Raw genomic sequence first — 22,067 nt, 5'->3', positions numbered from 1 at the left:
AACACACCAAAACTTTCCATCTATTTTACCCTTACCATTAACTAAAAAATTTGTACCCTAGAGAGTTATTGGGTGAAAGAGAAAAGGAATTACACGTTAACTGACTTGTATATAAGCATTGTCTAAATAATCAAAATGTTTACTCCTGCTTTTGGGAAAGTTCACAGCCATATGACCATGTACACCACCTGCAGATCCTGCTGCAAGAACCAGACCCTGGGGCAGCCTCTAAGCCAGGGGTGTCAAACTCATTTTCACAGGGTGCCACATCAGCCTCATGGTTGCATTCAAAGGGCTGAATGTAATTTTAGGACTGTATAAGTGTAACTATTCCTACATTTATACAGTCCCAAAATTACATTCGGCCCTTTGAAGGCAACTGCGAAGCTGATGTGGCCCCCAGTGAAAATGAGTTTGACACCCCTGCTCTAAGCAGACACAAACTTACTCCTGCACAACTACATCCAGCTACAGCCAAGCATGGGCAACAGCAGCTGCCAGATCAGTGACACCCCCACCGAATTACTGGGCTGCTGCTTAACGAAGATGAATTTCTAAATTTCTCCTAACACGGCAGGACATACAGAGATGGTTTCTACCCCTAAAGGTTTTAGAAACATTTGACAGTAAGGCTATAATGTTTTACATATAGACAAAATACTTACAGTAATTTTAAACATGATTCCGTTTCATCACTGTCTTTCCCTTGGTTTGGATAGATGGACTCACCTTAGGTGAGACACTTGGCCTTGGGTTTTGCCATAGATTTTGAGGTGACAAATGACGGTAGTTGTTTAAATCTGCTCAGGAGATATTTTTTCCTAACATGTGCAGCATACAGAAGATGCACGGTTGCATCATCGACAATTCCAGATCCTCAGGACGGCTGAACATGGAGCAAAGATTGCTCTGGATGCTGAAGCTCATGTTAACATCTCCTTTGGTGAAGACGCCACACTACCATGGAATAAAGAGTAATACAAAAACTCAGCTAAGCTGGACCTATCACCTTTCTACTCGGAAGGGTTAACTTCAGGGATATAGATCAGATTGTTCATGGCCTTGCCCCACTAAAGTCTGAAAATGCTCAAAGACAGAAAAAAGCGCATATCTCTCGGCAACATGTTCCAGTGCTCAGCCACACTCATGTTCTAAAGGGAGTTTCTAATGGATGCTCTTTTTTTCTAAATAGTTCCTACATAAATGTTTGTATTTATAAATATACATTATAATGAAAGATAACTGAGTGACCATGAGCTAATGCAAGCCTGAATTTCTTTCTTTTAAAAAGAAATCAGCTTACTTTGCTTTAGCCTAATGTTCTTCTGGGTTGAAATGGAAATTCATGAAAATAAGGGAACCTCAGACAGTGGGGAAAATGTATCTTCACAATGAACTTGCACGTGGAATAAAACACATGAGCAAAAGGTCTGTTCTTTGTATCTGAAGAGAAAGCATTGTACCTCCTCCTGGAAGCAGGAATAGTTCCTGAAATCCTGTGTGTCAAACGTGTTTGATGCATGCGAATTCAAGTCTGGGAGCTAAACCTGGTCTGGCAGAGAAAGAGCATCTTATTTCATCCCCTCCTTTCCAAGCTGGCAGAACAGCCGTGATCATTCATGGGATCTCTAAGGCACCAGCCGTCCTAACACTCCTTCCAGACGGAGGCTGCATCAATGCTGAGTCTGTTCTTTCTTTTTTGTGCCTTTCTACACAGAGCAGAAAACTGGGTAACTGAGCACCTCCAACTCAGCTTTGAGAGCACAGGGCCCTGCTTTTTACCTTTTCTGTTCCTTACTGATTCATATGTCATGTTTTTCTGGCAACACATATACAAACAAGCTACAGCAATACTGGTACTCTCCTCAGCAGAGAAAATTTAAAAAGTGAAATAGAGACTACTCTGTTGGAGACACGGGCTGAGCTGAATTTTCCAGCATGGAAATTAGATGAATATGCACATATTCATGTCTTTCACTTTTGTTCTGGTTACTTGTAGAAATGCCCCACTTTCTAGTGCAGGACTCCCTGCAATTTCAACTTGCTCTTCAGATTTCACTTTTTTCTTACACCTCTAATTCTGATTTCTCACACCTGCACAGCACAGTAGTCAGTCCCAACATCTGTACAATGAAGATTCTCGCCTGTGCATCCACCTCCTCTTGTTGGTCACACTAACAAATGCGGAACTGATCACCAAAGTGCTGATTAAAAACTCTTTCTCTCCTGTATCCTCAGCTGACAAAATGGTCACGTAATGTCTTGCCAGGTCAGTGACATCAAATGAGGACATTGTGTCCACCGGGACTGAAGCTTATGTGAATGACCTTTTATTCCTTCTTGTTCAGAAGGCTTATTATCAATATGTTAAATATTTTATTACCCTGGATACCTATGTGTAATGTAATTATGGGAAGTCATCTGTCATACTCTGTCATCAAACAGATTTTGGTAACTACTAAATAGTTGACCACACTGAAGTGTACACTTTGGTGCTTATATATGTAAACAGCCACCCCCAACAGAATGTCATCTCAAAAAACAATTTCATATGCCCCACATACCTCTATAGTGACTCTGTCACTAAGAACATAAATTGCAAAGAATACATATATTGCAGAGAAAATAAGTATCGTAACTATTTGATCTGGATAAGAAAAAAAGAGCTAAATAATTTAATTCCCTGAGGGACAAAAAAATTACCAAGCACAAGATGATACTTCAGGGATCAGGGATTCTTTTTCTAAAACTCCTTTCTAATCAATGAAGTTTGAGATTTATGGGGTTTTTTGTTTGCTTGCTTGCTTGCTTGCTTGTTTGTTTCTCTTCCAAAGCTTCCTCTCCCATTGAAAGGAAGTTTTTATAAAAGAATATGAGAAAGTACTCTATAAATCAAAATTGTTAATACACTCCAGAGGCCATAAAGATTGTGTTACCACACATTTTTGTTAACAATCAGGAATCCTGATGTATTTATGTTATACAATAAGCTAGCTTTTTTATTCAATACGCTAACTTGTACCCAGCTTTACAGCCATGCATGCCAATGAGGTACCTCTTCATTTAGATTACAAGATCCTTGCTACATCTTATTTGCTGGTTTGTGCTTGAAAAGCAAGAGAAGCGCACTGTGGTTCAAAGCAATGAACGGAGTACTAATACACTACTGTAATATGAAGAACCCCCACTAACTCTCCCTGCCTTGGTGCTTTTCCATGCCTGTTTATAATATATAATAGCCTCACCTGAAAACTAAGTAAATTTCTGGGCTTCATTGGCTCCAATTCCTCGGCCTCATTTCCCGAGGACTGCCGTTTAATTTCTCTTCCTGCCCTTTATTTTGCTTGTCTTCCCCCAGACTTGCTGCCTCCTCCCCAGCTGGGAACTGTCACTCTAGAGCATCACAGGGCCAGGTGTTGTCACTGAGATTTTATACAGGCAGAAATGTATGGCTGCAGTTTCACCGTGCTTGCTAGTACCTGAAAGATTTCTAGTGGCTCCATCTGCACACCGGGAGAGAAGGTGTCCCCAAAAGTTGTAGAAATCACCTAGCCATATAATTTCAAAGAAAGAGGAACCCATGACTGCCTTCCTGGAAGAGTTACCATATCTTTTTACTGGCCTTGCACAGATAGGTTGGACCATGTGGGCAACCATTCCTTTTCTTCTCTCCATCATTCAAATCAATCCGATTTCCACCCAGGGAATGCTCAGTCTGCACTCTGAGTAACTGTGGGTAGGCACAGGCCTTCCACTTGTAATTAATGAGGCAATAAAGCACCTACCTACTTCTCACACACACCAAATAGGCAAATTTCAGCAACTCCTTGTTTATCGCTGCACTAGGTCAGGGGTCAGAAAGATATCCAGCGAGCAGCAGGCCTCAGAAAAGTCCAGCAAAACTGCCATTGTCTTCAGTGGAGTCAGGCATACGGTTTCCCAACAGAAAGAGGAAACCAGAGTATTGTCATTTTCATGGGTTGGTCCCCTTAACACTTTCTCACCAAGACAGTGCTGTATTTACAACCTCAGATGGCCATGGGGAGGGCAAGGTTTGACTAAGAGCAACATTTCTGTGGTAGGCAGACTGCCTATAGCCAGAAAGTACCTTTTGTACTAAGAAATCTAATGAAAAACATCTTTAACAGATCTGCTCGTCACATTAGAAATTGTTCCACTTGCACACAGAGTACCCCATGACACTTTTTCAAGGGCATTGACTAGGCTGGTGGCCAAGCAGCTTCACTGGGTTGAGGTGGGTGGGTTTGCCCTCACGCTCCTCCACTTATCAACTCAGCGGACCTCAGTGTGGTTATTTCCCAGTCAGGGAAAACTACACACCCCTTTAGGATGGCAATATTATTCTTCAGAAAGGCAAGAACAAAAAATCCTGAGGACATTTTGCCACCAAAACAAAGGGTCAAGATTTCACCCTATGCCTGTTCCAGCCCCCTAAGGCAACATCAGTTGGTTATATTAACCATTCCTCTGTATGTGAATGTATAGGAAAGTTCTTATGTGGGGATTTAAATTGGGCAAGATCTAAATGAAGTTGCCTCTTCAGGTTTTTTGAAATGCAACACAATGCATTCTCCTGATAAGAAATGTTTTCCCAGTGGCTAAAGGGCGTATGTCTCCCTTTGGGACATCAAGTATTCAGTTATTTGAGAGAAATTATTCTGCTATTTCCAACAGACATCAAACATTTTCCTCAGAGAAGGATAAAAATATACAAGGTTGAACAAGCAACTGTCAAAAGTTTTGACCCAGCACTTCCCTAAAGACTAGCAACAGACAAAACCTCATGTTTGCAGGCTTTATGAAGTAAATTTTATTTAGCTTCATCCAACAAGAATTATTTAGATAAGTATCTAGAAACAATGCTGCCAAAGAAAGCAAGAAGAGAATTCATAGTCATATAGTATTGTCGTTAACTGAACACTTTTTCACAGGGGGTTAAATAGCCACTGTTTTCAGATTACCACACTTTTTCCTTTTATTCAAAAATTACTCAGGGAGGGGGGAAGGAACTTGGTTTCCACCCACGGAAAAACATCCCCCAGTCACCAGTGGGAGTTCTTACAGACACCTTAGAAACGCATACTGGACCTCCTTCATCCGCATGATACTCCTTGTCCTATTTAGTGCTAAAGAAAAGTTCTACAGCCTTGTTATTACTTGATGTATTTATTTTTTTACGCTACCATCACTACCATTTATTTTCACACTTGGAAGCACATTCAGATTGCAAAGGAAACCCTGCAAAGAAGTGAAGCGGATCTGTCTGGCTGCTCTCTCCGAAGCAGGCGCATCCCTCCTGACTGCACCTCCTACAACACTGAGAATCAAGGGATGGTAATAACAGGCCACTCCATTTTCCTCGCTAATTTATGCACGTTGCTCATTAGTGCTCTGCCAAGCAGAGTTTTTAAGTCCTGAAGGCAGGTCAACAGATCTGAGTGGATAGAATAGAGTGCTCTGAATTTCAAGGGCCTTAAATGTGCCGTCAGGAGCATCAGTCTAGGACCCAGCAGCCCCTTGCTCTGCCACAGGTTTCCTGCATGGATCAGCCAAAAGCCAGTTGTACTGACTCAGGATCCAGCTAATTGGTCTCTGGAATTTCTATTGCTTTTCTGAAAGCACCAGTCTCCCAAATCTTCACCAACAAGATGTTTTGCTTAATAACTTAAACTCACACCAGGACTTCTTTAGTTCTACTTTTAAAATCTCCTTTCTGGAAAAAAAAAAAAAAAAAAGATTGAAAAATCCCCATGCCCACTTCTGGATATTTTTCCCTTCCTAATGTATTAAAATTTCTGCTTGTTTATTATCTGAGATCTTACAAACAGTATCAGTCATCAAATAAAGCACCAACTAGTACTGCCAATATAGTAATTAAGAACAAGCGGCGTGCTTACACTCAAGCTTTTACTAGACGAATCAGAGTCTGTTAAAATCTAGCAAAACTCAACCCTGCACATATGTTGTTTTGTTTTGTTAAATGGGATGGAACATACCAGAACTTTAAAGATAAAAAAACCCCCCATAATTTCCTAAAACATTTGGAGCCTTCACATGGAGTAAAAAGGGATAATTACCAAAGCATTTTGCTGTCACAATTGTTCATTTGGAAGAGGCACAGAAAAAAAAATCCAAACCCAAAACTCCCAGCATGACAAAATGGTATTGCTGTAACTACAGCAAACGAGAAAAAGCGATAGGCAACTGGAAGGAGACATCAGAGCGGCATTTGGCACCAAGTCAGACGAGACAACCGTGACCATCGCAAGTGACTCCCTGAAGAAGACAAGCCAGACATGTTGCCCTGGGAATGAGGTCCTGGGTCCCATGGGCACTGTGAAACCACCACTGCTTTGGGCAGACACCCTGGGAGGTGCAGGGCGGTGCTCCAGGCACCTCGTGACACCCACCCAGAGGTGAGGAAACACATTTTAGGGTGGGGGAAGGGAGAAGAGGGTTCTTCCTTCCCGCCGCTGTTCTCGTTTCTTTGCCCCTCTTGTATTCCTTTATCCCATACGGGAGGGACAGAGGGAGTAGAACTGTCATCACAGACTGAAATCGAATTAGACACAGGATCACAAGTTGGACACACAAAACCCAACTTGTGTGCCCATACCCTTTTTTCTTTTTTTTCAGAAATATTGCTGTAAGGAAGCCATTCACTTCAATTACATCCCTGAACCATCTTTGGAATTTCCCATTCCCAAGCACACCTGCTTGGGTCCATTCTGAGTTTCATATTCGCTGCAACAGCAGCCACAAAATCCATTTCTCACTTAAGTCACACATATGGCCACTTAAACACAACTCAGCTTGTTACAGAAATGGAGGTAGAGAAGTCTAGACTACTGACATAATGGATTTTTTAATAGTAAAAACGTTAATGAAATGTGATGTAGAAGCCACCTGTGGCCCGACCAAGCCCTGCTCCTGACACGCAGGATGTGGGTGGAGGATTGGGGCAGGGACGCGAACCCACTGCTCGCCCCACAGCAGCCACAGAGCAAAGCTGCTCTTTCGAGGTCCCTTCCAATCCCTGACATTCTGTGATGCTGTGATTCTGTGATTCTGTGTCAGTGTGAGGCAGCCTTGAAAGGCTGCGCTTGCAGGCCAGTTACTTTTTGTGCTTGCTATGGTCTATAAAAATGAGAAGTCAGAATCTCAATGTGTTTCATGTTCAGTAAATTACAGTCGTTTTCCAAACATCTTTAACCTTTTCAGCAGCCGGTGGCCCAGCAGGCAGACCTCTTGCAACTTTTCATACTAAGAGTCTGACAAACCTCTTCTGCAAGAGGCAGAGATACGGTATGTGAAAGTACAGAATATCAGCTAAACCAGTAGCACGTACTGCACTGCCCTCTATTTAACACCAGAGTGTTAAATCCTACTATCTTTCTCATTTCTGTGACAAAAAATTGAGCAACAACAGAAAAATGGCCCTGTATTCATCTATTTTTGTGACAAGCTGCTTTCATTTCAGTCTCTGGAGTTCAAAGAGCAGAGACGTGGTTTACATACATGTGCCATGGGTGAGCTTTACCTTCTGAAGGGCTGAAGCCCAACTCTACCCATCTGAAAGCACTGGATTTAAAAGCTATTTTGAAAGATGATGCTATTATGAAGTCTCACATTACTTCAGAGACCATCGTACTCAACAATACCATTTGAAAGTGCACCTTAATTAAATGCACAGCTTCTCATTAAACTGATATGTTACACTCAAACAGCAGTGAAGATCAGGAAAGGAGGATAAAATGGGCTGGGGCTCCAGAGTGCTGCAACTGATTTCCCAGGTATTCTCAGTCCCATCCCTTATTCTTTGTGTGACTTAGTTCTCAGTTTTAAAGTATGGAGGTATCACCCTTCCCCCTTCTGTCCTTCTGCCTCTCACAACCTTTATAGGTGTTATTGTCTTTTCGGGAAGTGGCTGAACCACACTTATATGAAAATGTACATTTTCGAGGCAGAAAAGTAAACATTAGTACTAAACAGAACTAAGAGACTCTGAAAGTATATAGTATAATAGAGTAAAACATAATCTCATTTCTCACCCTGTTAGCAGTCAGTAAATGCTACTTACTATTTGCAACAACGTTTGGAGTGAGTGTTTCATCCTTATTCTATGTAGGTATTTTAGGTGACGATGGTTAGGAAGAAATCCCTACTAATGCTATATGGTGACCAGGCCTATGGTCCTGCTGCATGTTTCCGTATCACACACACATCACCATGCACAATGCGAGCCAAACACTGCTATGGGATTTATAAAAGATCTTGTGAAAAAATATTAGGTTTCCTTTTTCTAAAGTAATGATTAAAAAAATCCTTTAGTAAAACAGGTTTGCGATCAGACTGCTCCTGCCCTGCTGGCAGACCTGCCAGAAACTGCAGGCTCCCAGTTGTGGGACAAGAGAGCCATTATTGACCAAACGCTTGCAGGAAAGCGAAGCTGCTCCTTCATGTTCCAGCAAACTTCCCTGCGAAAGGTGGTGCTGTGATTTATGTGCCATTCAACGTTGTTTTCAAGACATTCACTGAACTGAAGAAGCACCATTAGAACACGTCAAGCACACGTCAAAACCCATCTAAATCAACAGGGGCTGAAAATACATCATGTGCTTGACATACAGTAATTGACATGTCATATTATATTTGACATTTCAAGGACAGTAGTGCCTATTTAAATGGAGACGCGGTAATGTAAATATTTTTTTACTAGAGCTAGCCAAAATCTAACAGAGCATCTTGGTGAACAGTTGTTGAGTAAATATCTGGGGGAAAAATATTATTTTAAAAGAGTACAATCTCTGATGGCTCAAATGAGTAAATGCAGAAGAGCCAACTTACAAGAAGATAACTCCACTAACATGCCACTATCTCTGGGGGAAGTTCTGGTCACACTGGCTGGCAGCTCTTACTGATTTCCATGGAGCCATGATTTCACCCATCCCTCCCTACTTCCTTTGCAGCTCTGCCTGGGTTTAGGGCCACAACACTGCCCAGACTATCAGCATGATAACTGATACAGAAATATGGATTAACATGATGGGAGTACAAGGAGGCATGCAGACCCCATGGGTCACACTCTTCTTCCCTGCGCAGACAAGACAAATCGCAACACAGCAAAATTTTGAATTACATATGCTTCACTTGACACCTCATCCTCTCTCCTGGAGGCAACTGCATGGGGACATCACCAGTAACAGCAAAGGTCCTACAGGACACGTTGACAGCAGAAAGGGGGAGGTAGGATAACATAAACCATCCGAAGAAGCAGCAGCCACACAAACTACTCCTTACAGCAGGACTGGGAGATTCCCCTGAATTTAACACCCAAGAAACTGAGAGCCCACTATCATACTTTCTTCTGGTTCCCAGCCATAAAAGATCCTAGTGCCTTTTTTTTTTCTTCATTTAAATATTCTAAAGGTTGGGTTGTTTTTTTTTTTTTCCCCTTAGATAGCATTTTGATGCAAAGGAAAGGTGCTGGCAGAAAGTTTTTAAACTGAGGGTTAAGCAGATGAAATTAATCTGCTGCTGCTTTTTCCTAATACTTTCATGCACAGTGTTATTTGGTTCTTTCTTCTTCCATCTTCTCTATACTTCCAAGACACGATGCTACACTCCTACTCTCCTGAACTGCTGCTTAGCCAAGCCATACACATCTAACTCCTTTACGCTGTCCTCTTAGTTATCCCCTCCAGCAATCTAAGCAGTGCTGCTCTTCTCAGGTCTTGTTCGGACTTGTAAACGTACTGAACACAGGACAGTTCCTGAAATAATTCCATGTTCTCAGCAAAGCAGCACGACAACAGTATTGCAGGATGAGACCTATATGTTTAATCTAGTGACATTATGCTGTGCAGATGCCACATACCAAAAGCCATTGTAAATGAGGGTGGATGAAATTGCCAGAATAAAGAACAAAGCAAGCATGTAGAAATCTAAAAAACAGGTAAACAGCTCCTGTGCAGAATATTCTTCCCTTCCACATTTTTTCATGGGAAACTCTGCTTTAAAAATACAATACATTTATTAATGACTAAATGCCCAGTCCCATAAATCTGTCAAGAGAATATAAGTGAACTAATCTACTATTTTTTTTTAAAAAAAACCAGATCCTGCTCATAAATTCTGACATGCTTATATGCCCAACCAAGAAAGTAAACAGAAATATTGTGTTAATTTAAAACTCTGTTAAGGAGAGGGAAGAGGGAACTGGAGGAGGTAATCATGTTAGGCCAGCAAGCAGAGAATTTTAATTCCCCCCAAAATCCTCAAAAAGTTTTTGGCGAATCTTCTTAATCATAGCAACTATGAAGAAAAATAGTATGAGTAATCTCCTGTAAGTCTCATTCTCCTTTCAGAGCTGTGGAGAATTGAGCGAGGTAGGGAGAAAGACATGCTGCCAGGGTTTCATTTTAGACCTCAGAATTAAATACAGAGATCAAGGAGTTCAATGAGATGAAGGAAAAAAGAGTTCACGTACTTTGTGAATTTAACGTCTTCTTAATAGTTGTGTCTAGCCTGCAATAACAAGACAAGAGCATCCTGGGAGCAAATGGAAAAAGACAAAACTACTAACGAATGTGAAGTTATTTTCAAGACTTGGAATAGGATAATTCAAAGAACTGAGAACAAAAAGGAATAGTAAAACTATAAAGCGCTTTTTGGCAGCCTTCTTTTTAAAAAGTGGCTGAGCAGACTTATCAAAGTGTGCGAAATGTTTGATCCTAAGCTGAACTTCCATGACAACAGAATCATATTCCTTTCTGTTCAGAGGTCATAGAAATGCTGCCAGAGCCAACGAAATGGACAAAGAGCACTCTCCAATTTTACATTAGGGAGTGGTGCACATATAGACACAGATGTCTCTATATATGTAGCTACAAGGAGGTTTGCAAACACAAAGCATGTTTACATATTTAATTGACTGAAAACAAGAGATCAAAATCTGAATAGCTGAAAAATAAAATCCTATCAAGTGACACAAGTGAAAAGAAGGCTAATTGAAACATAGTCTTTTACATAGAGAATGGCAACACATAAACTTACTCAAAATGTTTTTGCTGATTAGCAGTTATACCAAGGCTCTGGAGGTAGGATGTGCCACTGGTAAAACGACATAAGGATGCTGCAATAGCAACAACTATCTACTCTGAAAGCATACCCAGCAGCAAATACTAGGGCACAATATTTTGAGTTTGTGTATGCCACGTTGAGGCCCGTCCTGCTCCACATCACCTAATGGGAATGTCAGGGAGGTGTGCCAGGCGAGGCTTAGGTTGGACATTAGGAAAAGGTTCTTCACCCAGAGGGTGGTGCAGCACTGGAACAGGCTCCCCAGGGAGGTGTCACAGCCCCAAGCCTGACAGTGTTCAAGAACAGGCTGGACAACACCCTCAGACACAGGGTGTGAACTGTGGGGTTGTCACATGCAGGGACAGGAGTTGGACTTGATGATCCTTGTGGGTCCTTTCCAACTCAGGACATTTTATGATGGTTGTCCTCCTTTTCCTGCCCCCATTTGCAACCCACTGAGGAGAATGAGGCCATTCCACCACCCTGCAAGCCATACATGGGACATCTGCATAAATTCAAGTTGAGACAGTCTGTTATCCTTTCTGCCATAACTTGACTCCTTCAAACATGCAACAGGATTTCTAACACCGTCAGGAACTGGATGGGATGTGCTGCTTCACGCAGAGGCTCCGCAGTCCTAATGGAAATGCCAGAGCAGGCACTTCTGCTTGCCCCAGAGCCAGGAGATCGGAGGTTTCTCATCAACACTGTTTTCTTGCTCCTGCAAAGTCAGACTTCAGTGCGGTGCTGCTGCCTTGCCAGGAGAGAAGAAGCTGGACTTGTGCAAGAAGTTCTGCTCCCAGAAGCACCCATTGCTGGGTCTTCCCTTGCGAAACTGGACAATCAGGGGTAGAGGGAGCAGCAAAGGAGGACCAGGCAAGTGAGGGTACCAAATGTGACACAGGACAAAAGGTGTCTGTCAGTGTCCTAGTTCAAGGTACTACAAACCCTCAAGTTGTCCAGACTGAGGTCACTGATTCCGATTTCTAATCGTAATTAGAAGGGGAAAATAACTGTAAAACAAACAAACAAGCAGTTCTCATTTGTTCTTTGTAAGTCAAGAGTCACAGCCTTACTGAAATCAACTCTGCACTGGATTTTCTTCACCCACCTGCCCTGCTCCCAGTCCTCCCCATATGCTATGACCTGGTCTGGGGGCTAACTTCCTGGTACAGTGTTACACAAGGCTGGAGCAGGAGAAACATCTGAGAGATGGAGACGAAGGAGATGAAAAAAGCCCCGTGACACTGCAGTGGGAATAGTCCCTCTGTGCTCTTCTACACAAAAGCTGCTTTTCCATCTGTACTCCCAGGATACTCCACAGGCCTTTGCAAGGAAGAATGAAATAAACTTGTAAAATATTAAGCAGACTTTTAAAATCAAGCAAAACCAAACAGAAAGGTGCTTGTCAGTTAACATTTTCTAATACAGGCCACAGTACTGACAGCATCTTTACACACGCTCTTCTAAATCCAATTTGTTTTCAATGCAACTACTTGCAGGAATATGGCTAGGAAATGGCAGAGAAGCGTTTAAAATTCAGGTCAAATTTTAAACCGGTTGAGAAGTTAAGGAGAGGCCATGTCACTCCAAAAATGGAATTATTTTGTAAAGTCTAAAACCAAAGTGGGATGTTAGACTAACATGTTGATGTTTGGAAGCTATCTTAGAAAGGTACCATTTTTATTCACTAAGTAGTTTGCTGCCCTTCTAAATCTCTCCAGGGTTTGAACTCATGAAAACTAAGTAATCTGTTTTCTCTGCTTCTCTCCTGAGAGAAAGCTTAGCTTCTAACCAGCTTGCTTAGCTTCTAAATACATACTTTTTTCAGGTTGATCCCCACGTTACAGCTTGTGTTCCAAGTATTTTGAAGGAAGTTCAAAACCCCTTTATGAGTTGATCATCTGGTGAAGTTTGGAATTTAACAACATTATGTTATAAAGCCAATAATTTTTAAAAGATGAAAAAAGTAAAACTTACTTTGCTGCTTATTATTACAGCACATTTTAGCAGTATCATAGTTATAAATGAAAATTGCATCATATTGAGTACAACACTGAAGAGAATGTTTTCAGTCTCAGTTATCTGTATTCAGTTTGGTTGCAACTTCTCGTTGCCTCCTCTAAATGTGTATTTACTTGTAAATTGTCTTCCTTTTAGCATTGTCTATGTTATTTCTGATTTTTTATATGGGATTAGAAAATTTGAATCAGAATTAATATACCTAGATTAGCTGTACATAAAAAAGTACTTACTGAAAATCCAAAAGAATTTTAGAAGTTCCTATTGTTCCCACTGAAATGAAAAGAAAGCAATTCTATTGCTCTGAGGGGGTTTCCTTTACTATTGTTTTCACATATACATTAATGGAAAGCCACTCTTGAAAAACGCAACCAATGTCAAGTCCTGACTCTAGGTGGCACCAGCCTCCTTCAGTTTTCAGTTTTCTCCTTCCTTAGTTTCCTTGTCTTTGTTCCTTAACCCTCTAAATAATTCTATACTTCCTTGTCTTCCCCCAAAATAAAGACTTGAGTGCTCCAAGCTGCACAGTTTGCGGAAGATGACTGGAAGGCATTTTCGCTACAAGAAATCAGGCCATTCCTTCAGTTAAGCTACAAGGTTGCTCAAAGCGTACGGAATAATTGAGGCCTGAAGTGGGAAAAAAAGAAAGGAAGATTTTTTTTCTCCTCCTCCTTCCCCTATCAGTCACCTGGAGAAATGTTAGAAAAATAGTGCTGCTTTTTGCCTAACGACAGCCCCTCTGATTGAAAGGCAGGGGGCAAAGGACAGAGAAAAGAATGAGACACAGAAGAAACGGAACAAAAAGGTGCCATTTCATAAATGACTGTGAACCCAGAAAAAAGTCTACCTAAAGAATATGGCTTTAAAGCACTGAACAATTTTACAAATCTCTCTCTTTGGGCATAGTATACTGACACTATGCTGGTGGAGTTGATTAGATGAGCCGGGGCTACTTTATGTGTTATAAAACTTAACACATAAAGAAAACTACTGCTCAAGCTAAAACACCTTGTCTGAACTCCTTTCCTTTTTCTCTTCTAGTATTTGCATTTAGTTTTGCCACTCAGACATCCGCCTTGGCAAGCCTCTGTATTTTTCTATATATATGTCCTTCCCCCACTCTGTTGCTAGTGTCTTCCCCCACAATGGGTATTATGTGGGTACTGCACCTCCTCCAACTCACACAGAATAAACAGAATCACCGAATCACCGAGTGTTTGGGGTTGGAAGGGACCTCTGGAGATCATCTAGTCCAACCCACCTGCTAAAGCAGGTTCACCCAGAGCAGATGGCACAGCAATGTGTGCAGGTGGGTTCTGAGTGTCTCCAGAGAAGGAGACTCCACAGCCTCTCTGGGCAGCCTGTTCCTGTGCTCTGGAACCCTCAGAGTAAAGAAATTTCTCCTCATGTTTAGAAAGAACCCCCTGTGATTCAGTCTGTGCCCATTGCCCCTCATCCTATCGTTGGGCACCACTGAAAGCGTCTGGTCCTCCCATGCTCTCTTACAGGATCACATCTCTGGCACTCACATGAATCAAATGGAAGCACAGAAATACCTTACACAGAGATTTCTAGAAGTCCATGTATGCATAATTCCTTAACATCTGTAAACTGTTGCAGTTCAAGGCTGGTTCTGTGAGCTCTCAAGCACACAAGCAGTTTTATTTGGGCAATCAATTCCAGTGCATCTGGATCAGTCCCTTCTATGCAGTTTCTCATAGATGTGTCTACAAAACCACGCTATTAGACTTTAAGCTCACATTTACTGTCATTATTTTGAGGATTCCCACACACACATGTTGTCATGCTCTGATTCTACTGCACACATCAGGATATCGGAGACCACTCAGGAAACTGCCTTTTGGAATGGTTACTGCTGAGGGGTGCTTAATGAGGTGCTTTAGCACATCAACATCCTAGCTTTGTATCCTAGGGCTGTACTTGTGCTATCTTCACAACTCATGGACTTCTTTTTTCTGTGTGAGAAACACACAGTTCAGTCCCGTACATCCCATTTTGTGGCCCCAAATACCCTAAGGTGGGTGAAGCTGAAGTTAAGAAGCATGGACCTGTGAGGCATAAAGGCTCTAAAAACACATGAAACTCCAATAGGTATCTTCATCCTCACCCTTCTCCAGTTGTGGACAGGTAATGCACTTTTCTGTGAGAAGCACAGAAACAAGAGAAACAAGGACTCTGAGAAACAAATATTTAAGACTAGCAGACTGACATAAAGTACCGTAGACACATATAAACATGTAAAACCCCCCAAATATCAAGTTTAACTTCTGAATTAATCTCTGCCTCACTCTACTGCAAGATCAGACAACTTTAAGAAGTCTGGATACAGAGCAGGCCTGTTACTAGACTCTTACTTGAGGACCAGTACTAATTACATTATCATTACATGACATTTCTCACAGTGCTGTTCTACCACACACTTGAAATGATGTAACCACAGGCATCTAATGAAGGCAGCAGTTTTGCTTTCTCCCACCTCCGTCCCAAGCCATCAGTGCCTCTAACCCTGTGGAGAAGCACGTTAGACAGCTGACATGTGTCACTGCCCTCCTTGCTATGATTCACTGACACTCGGCTGAACATCAGTACTTGCACAGGAGAAGTGGCCAAAACCCATAGCGAGGAAAGGGGACTGGACTCTGTCCATGTAATTTGCCTATTCATCTGTGCAATCAAGTTATCCCTGCTACTTTTGGAAAAGCAACTAATGCCACCAAGTCATGTCAACGCTAAAGGACTCACGTGCTAAGTCAACAAATAAAAACTTCCACCCACATACACACCAAAACTTAATTTCATTGTCACACCACAGCTGAAACATCCCAGACATAAAGTGTCTTCTAGAAGACTGCACTAACACTATCCCTATGTTTTTTTAAGGAGAAAGACCCAACTACCCAACACTGACTTACGTAGTTCTGTGTTTTGCGGTGTGCTTTAGGGTAAAAAACTGAAATTGGTGGATCTAAACATTAAATCCTGCAATTGGATCCAGATGGCTGAACCTCTGTCCACATGGGACTCCATGGAAATTAAAGATGTTCCCTGAAGGTGGAAAGGGTTGCTTGCATAAGTGCACTTGCACTAATAGGATCAAATAGTTACATTTGGGTCTAACACAATTACGAAGCAGAAATGACATGCGAACAATCGTCACTTTAAGAAATGTAAGGCTCATGGACAATGTTACTACCATCTTTCAGATGAAGTAGTAACATAAAGAGTAATTAACTGCCCCCCCCTTTTTATTTTTTTTTTTTTACAATAGGTATTTCCTAGAATGGAAAAGATGTGTGATTAGGGCATCCTTAAAAGTCAGGGCATAAGAAATGTAAGATAACAGGGCTGGTATACGGTCACTAAGAAATCCTGAGTCATGGTCCCACACACTTACTGTATGTAAAAGTATATGTGATTCCAGATAACTCGTCCTTCGAACTCCACTTTCCTGGCTTTCACTGGATGCTCACTTTACTGCATTTAGGATTAGAACTCACTAATTTTCACAGGAGGTTTTTCTCCAGGGTGGTATTTTTACCCTACACCTCCTCTACGTTTTTTGTGTTCTCTTCAAAACTCTTCACAGAATCACAGAATGGTTGGGATTGAAAGGGACCTTGAAAGATCATCTAGTCCAATCCTCCTGTCGGAGCAGGAACACCCAGACGAGGCTACACAGGAAGGAGTCCAGATGGATTTTGAATGTCTCCAGAGAAGGAAGCTCTTCATCTGTTCTAACTTAGTTAAACAGTATGACGACAGACACACAGAGAAACTGGCAATTCTTGGGATAATTCACCTTGTGTATCTTAGACATACATGTTTAAAAATGGGATGGAGATGTCCACCTCTTTCCATTAAACACAGAATAAACTCTGCCTATCTACTTTAGTGGTGAAAGGAGTCATACCAAGAGAAACACTGAATATATATTTATTTATCCATGGTAATATGTTTTGCTGTCACGCTGAAGGCAACAGGTAGCACTGAGAAACATAGCTTTTTAAGCTGGATGAGCGTCCTTCTTAGTGCTTGACTGCTTTAGCAACTGTGTCCTGGGGTGCATCAAGCACAGCGTCGCCTGCCAGGAGAGGAAGGTGATTGTCCCGCTCTGCTCTGGTGCAGCCTCACCTGGAGCACCGTGTGCAGTTCTGGGCACCACAGGATAAAAAGGATATAAAGCTACTGCAGAGTGTCCAGAAGAGGGCCACAAAGTTGGTTAAGAATTTTAAGGAGAAGCCATATGAGGAGCAGCTAAAGTCACTTGGTTTGTCCCACCTAGAGGAGACCTCATGGTGGCTACAGCTTCCTCACAAGGGGAGGAGGAGGGGCACGCGCCCAACTCTTCTCTTTAGTGACCAATGGCAGAACCCAAGGGAATGTCAGGAAGATGTGCCAGGGGAGGCTTAGGTTGGACATTAGGAAAAGGTTCTTCCCCCCGAGGGTGGTGGAGCACTGGAACAGGCTCCCCAGGGAGGTGTCACGGCCCCAAGCCTGACAGTGTTCAAGAAGAGACTGGACAACACCCTCAGACACACGCTGTGAACTGTGGGGTTGTCACATGCAGGGACAGGAATCAGACTCGATGATCCTTATGGGTCCCTTCCAACTCAGGACATTCCATGATTCTATGACTCTATGAGTGGGCTAACAAGAACCTTGTGAAGTTTGACAAGGACAAGTGTAAGGTCTTGCACCTGAGAAAACGTAATACAGGAGTGCAGCACAGGCTGGGATCTACCCAGCTGGGAGCAGCTCTGTGGAAAGGGACCTGCGGGTCCTGGTGGACAATAAGCTCAATATGACTGACCAGTGTGTTGCTGTGGCAAAGAAGGCCAATGGGATGCTGGGCTATTTCAACAAGGGCATCACCAGCAAGGACAAATAAGTCATTATCCTGCTCTACTTTGCGCTTGTCAGGCCACACCTGTAATACTTTTGATCACTGTTCTTCAAAAAAGTTGTGGACAGGCTGGAGAGGGTCCAGAGAAGGGCCATGAAGGCGATCAAAGGAGTGGGAAGCTGCTGTATAAGGAAAGGCTCAGAGAACTGGGCTTGTTAAGCTTTGAGAAAAGAAGGCTTAGGAGAGACTTCATCACCATGTTACAGTATTGTAGGGGTGGCTACAAAGAAGATGGAGACTCCCTTTTTACAAGAAGTCACATGGAAAAGAGGAGGAGATTCCAATTAGACACAAGAGGGAAATGTTTCACCGTAAGAACAATCAGTCATTGGAATAATCTCCCCAGGGAAGTGCTGGATTCCCCAACATTGGACACTTTTAAGATTTGACTGGACAGAGTTTTGGGCCATCTTGTCTAGACTGTGCTGTTGCCAAGAAAGGTTGGACCAGATGATCCTTGTGGTCCTTTCCAACCTGGTATTCTATGATTCTACGTTTTCCACACAGCTGATAAAAGAGCCGGTGATTTGCAAAATGTATTCAGAGGTGGAGAAAAAGGAAAGAAAAAAAGGCTCATTTGTTTTACACATAATTTGATTGCCCAAGAAACTGCTTAGTCATTTGTCTACTCATATTTACCATATCTGTACATTTCTGAAAATGCAGTCTGAGCGAGGGACCACAGAGGATGTCTGGAGGCAACACAGGGCATGCTGATACACCCTTGACTTTAATGTATCCGACTTGTAATGAGGGACTAATTTGGTTCTAAGCACTAGCTTGGCAGAAACAAAATACTTATAGACTATTAATAGAGAAAGTTTTCACAGAAGCCGTGACCTTCATGACTTAGTGTGGTTTACAGCCCTACCTCTGTTACAATTAAGCAGATCCTTTCTGCAAAGCAACATGTTTGTGTCTTTTTCTCCAAATTGTAAGGAAGGGACTGCTAATGTAGAGCAACTCTTTAGTACACAGACTGATGCAAATCCCTTCTGCCATACAGAGGTGTGCTGAAACACGGTAGGGGGAAACGCACGGTTTATGGTGTTCGCAAAAATAATGTCTCTTAATGTCCCACAAAAATCTATCCTCTGTATCGACAGCCACTCTAGTCAAAGGTCTATGGAGATTTGAAGACAGTGATTGCTACGCTGTGATAATAAAACTAATTAATAGGAGAAAATATTATCAGTCACAATGTTGCAGTGGAATTGGGGATGGGGACAGGAGTGTATTGAAGGGGTTACTTCGCTCCCTTCAAAGTCAGACATATGTGATAGATTTCTAATGACTTTGAGTATAATTAAACATTTAAAACCAGCATCGCAAATGCCTCATGGAAAACGGTTATGAAACACATCAAAGAGGATAGTGCATTTACTATTTCAGTCTTTATTTGCCAAGCCATGTGTCAACAAAAATACTGGTTGTTAAGGTCACTGCGACCAGAAGAATCAGGGAAATAACTGTATCAAGATCATTTTTAACACCACTGGTTAAAGTCTAAAACTCAGGAAAATACATAATGCAAAATATACATTTGCATTTTTAGACACATTAAATCATTTTTCTTAAATCGTAAGATACTTAATTAGCTCATTGCTGTAACTCACAGAACATTAGTGAAAGGACACACAATCTAAAAGCACAGGTGCATGGGATTAAATGAAAAAAAAACATAAAACAATGCAAAAAGACAACAAATTAGCTCCAGATACACAAGCTAGAGAGAAAAATTTGGAAGTAATTAGAACGGTTGTTACAGTAATCCTAGTTCTTCCTGGCACAGCAGAAATGAGGGATATGCCAACAGCTCAAGCCGCGGAACAGCAACAAGCATCATTTTTGTCACACTTAAAAAACAGAGGGTTGAACAAGCTACCGACTCATTAGAAGCAAATGGTGAGAGCAGCTAAATGACTGGCATTTCAGCAGTTTTATGCTTTGCAACTATTTGTGCCACAACAAATGATTTGTAGTAATGTTCTGAATGTAAAGAGTGATAGAATAGTTCACGGAAAGCGTGTTTCTTTAGTTTAGCCTGATCTTAGTAACAGATTCAAACGATGGCAGATCTAGGATTAATTTGGTCTCAAAAATAGAGCACAGAGTGAAAACTCTCCCTGTGAAAATTATTTCAGCCCCATGTTTGACAGCTGGCCCACAACCACATTACCCTGGGAATGCCAAATTTGTGAGATAACCGAGGGGAGATAGCACAGCACTCCATGGCCAAGAATGTAACGATAGGAAGTGATTATCCACTATTTTTTCTAAGAACTGGAGGCTTAAACTGAGCAGAGGGAAGAACCATTTTTTTTTTCATGTAACACATACTTGGAACTCATTGCCACTGCATACTGCAGAGGCCAAGAGAATAAAAGGGCTCAAAGGAGGATTAGACAAGTTCATAAAGGGCAGGGCCATATATGGATATTAAACATTAAGGTCAAGAAATAGCCTCAGAAGCTGAAGGTGCATAAACTACTGTGTTTCTTTTTAAACATATAAAGTAGAAGATGGGTGGAGAGAGGGGATGTGGATATTCCAGAGGAAGAATCACTCTATACCAACTTAGTTTTTCTGCTCTTTTGGTAAACACTAGCCAGGTTATTGGGTCTGCTTGGATTGACTCAGTAGGAATGATTTTAGACTTGGATCACTTATTTCTATGCATAGGCAAGAGAAACATGCCCTTTGGAAACCAATTGCCAGCTTCAGCGAAGGACTCCATATCAGAGGAGTAAGTAGGGTGGTTCTTTTGCCAGCAGGACAAAGATGACCTCCAAACTGCATGTTGCTTGGGGCATTCACAAATACACGGAACCTGTAACAAACAATGGCTTTAAAAATGGCAGACCCAAGGAATTACCCTCATAAGAAAGGAAAAGGTTCGATTTGCAACATCCAGGCTCTCCATCAGTCAAACAAGGCTCTTCACTGTACACTGGTCATTGTTTTGTTCAGGATGAATCCAGATGACAAGCTAATGAGCGAAGTACCATCTACTATTCAGGAGTATTTTACAGTCCCACAAGGATATGTCATCGAGTCGTCTCATTTGGCCCAGGATACAGGTGTAGGGAGCATGAAAAATACCTAAGGGCGTGGGAAGGTGCTGGGTGGGTTTCTTGGTCTTGGTGTGAGAGAATGGAAGAATGGTGAGGAGCCATTGCCAAGGCAAATGGAGAAAGAGAAGCAGCAAAAAATAATAGGATGTGTAAGGTGCTGAGGTGACTGAAGCAGACTGGAAGCAGCAACAGGCAGTATGAAAGGCTGTTTGAGAGATGGAGCAGATTTCAACAACTACCTCAACCAAATAAGTCTCCTTGATCTTGTTTTTAAGACAATTTTCTCTTAAAGCATCCCTACTCTAACAGCAGGATATCTTAGCAACTTTGCTCATCAGGTCTGGTGGTAGAAGTAACAATACCATGGAAACCACTTTAATTTTCTCTACTGAAATCATTGCACGGCTTAGTCCTTGCACCAAGATCACAACACACAACAGTGTTTAATGCTATTACCATGACACAGTGATGGAGAGGGTGGCTGGGAAAGTGGAACCTAAAAAAAAATATAAATAAATAAAATAAAGCCCAAACCAACACAAAACCTTCCACAAAATTGCCTGACGAGTCATTTTTGTGAAAGGAAAAGTAATTTACACAGCAGTTTTACAGAAAAGAGAATTATGCAGTTAATCGGTGCTGCTGGATAATTACACTGTACATGAGGCCTTGCTTTTAGGGAAAAATATAAGCTAATAAAGAGAGTGAGACGACTGGTAATGGAAGGGCTTTTGGGAGATACCAGAGACACAAAGCTAAATAATTTAAAGCTAAGGAGTATAATGACTGTGAAACTGAATTATTTTAAGTTTACATTAATTCTCCACCCAATTACATATCTAACATTGAGTCCAAAAGCCAGAGAATTCCCCTGGGCTGCAAACGACCACAGCAAAACCAAGAAAGCCGAGGGGATGTAATCCCGAACATGACCAGACTTTGAA

General features: G+C 41.8%; 1 protein-coding gene across 3 annotated transcripts in view; it reads right to left on the bottom strand.

Annotated features, from left to right (window-relative positions):
• KLF12 (KLF transcription factor 12) overlaps positions 1–22,067 on the bottom strand; it is a gene marked incomplete at its 5' end in the record, with an annotated part of 148,189 nt that overhangs the window by 27,348 nt on the left and 98,774 nt on the right. The gene's annotated exons all lie outside the window — the stretch shown is intronic.

Source organism: Nesoenas mayeri (assembly GCF_963082525.1).
Source record: "Nesoenas mayeri genome assembly, chromosome: 1".
NCBI classification, from domain to species: Eukaryota; Metazoa; Chordata; class Aves; order Columbiformes; family Columbidae; genus Nesoenas; species Nesoenas mayeri.
Note: the sequence above shows the minus strand (reverse complement) of the source record. Positions and strands in the feature narration are given on the sequence as shown.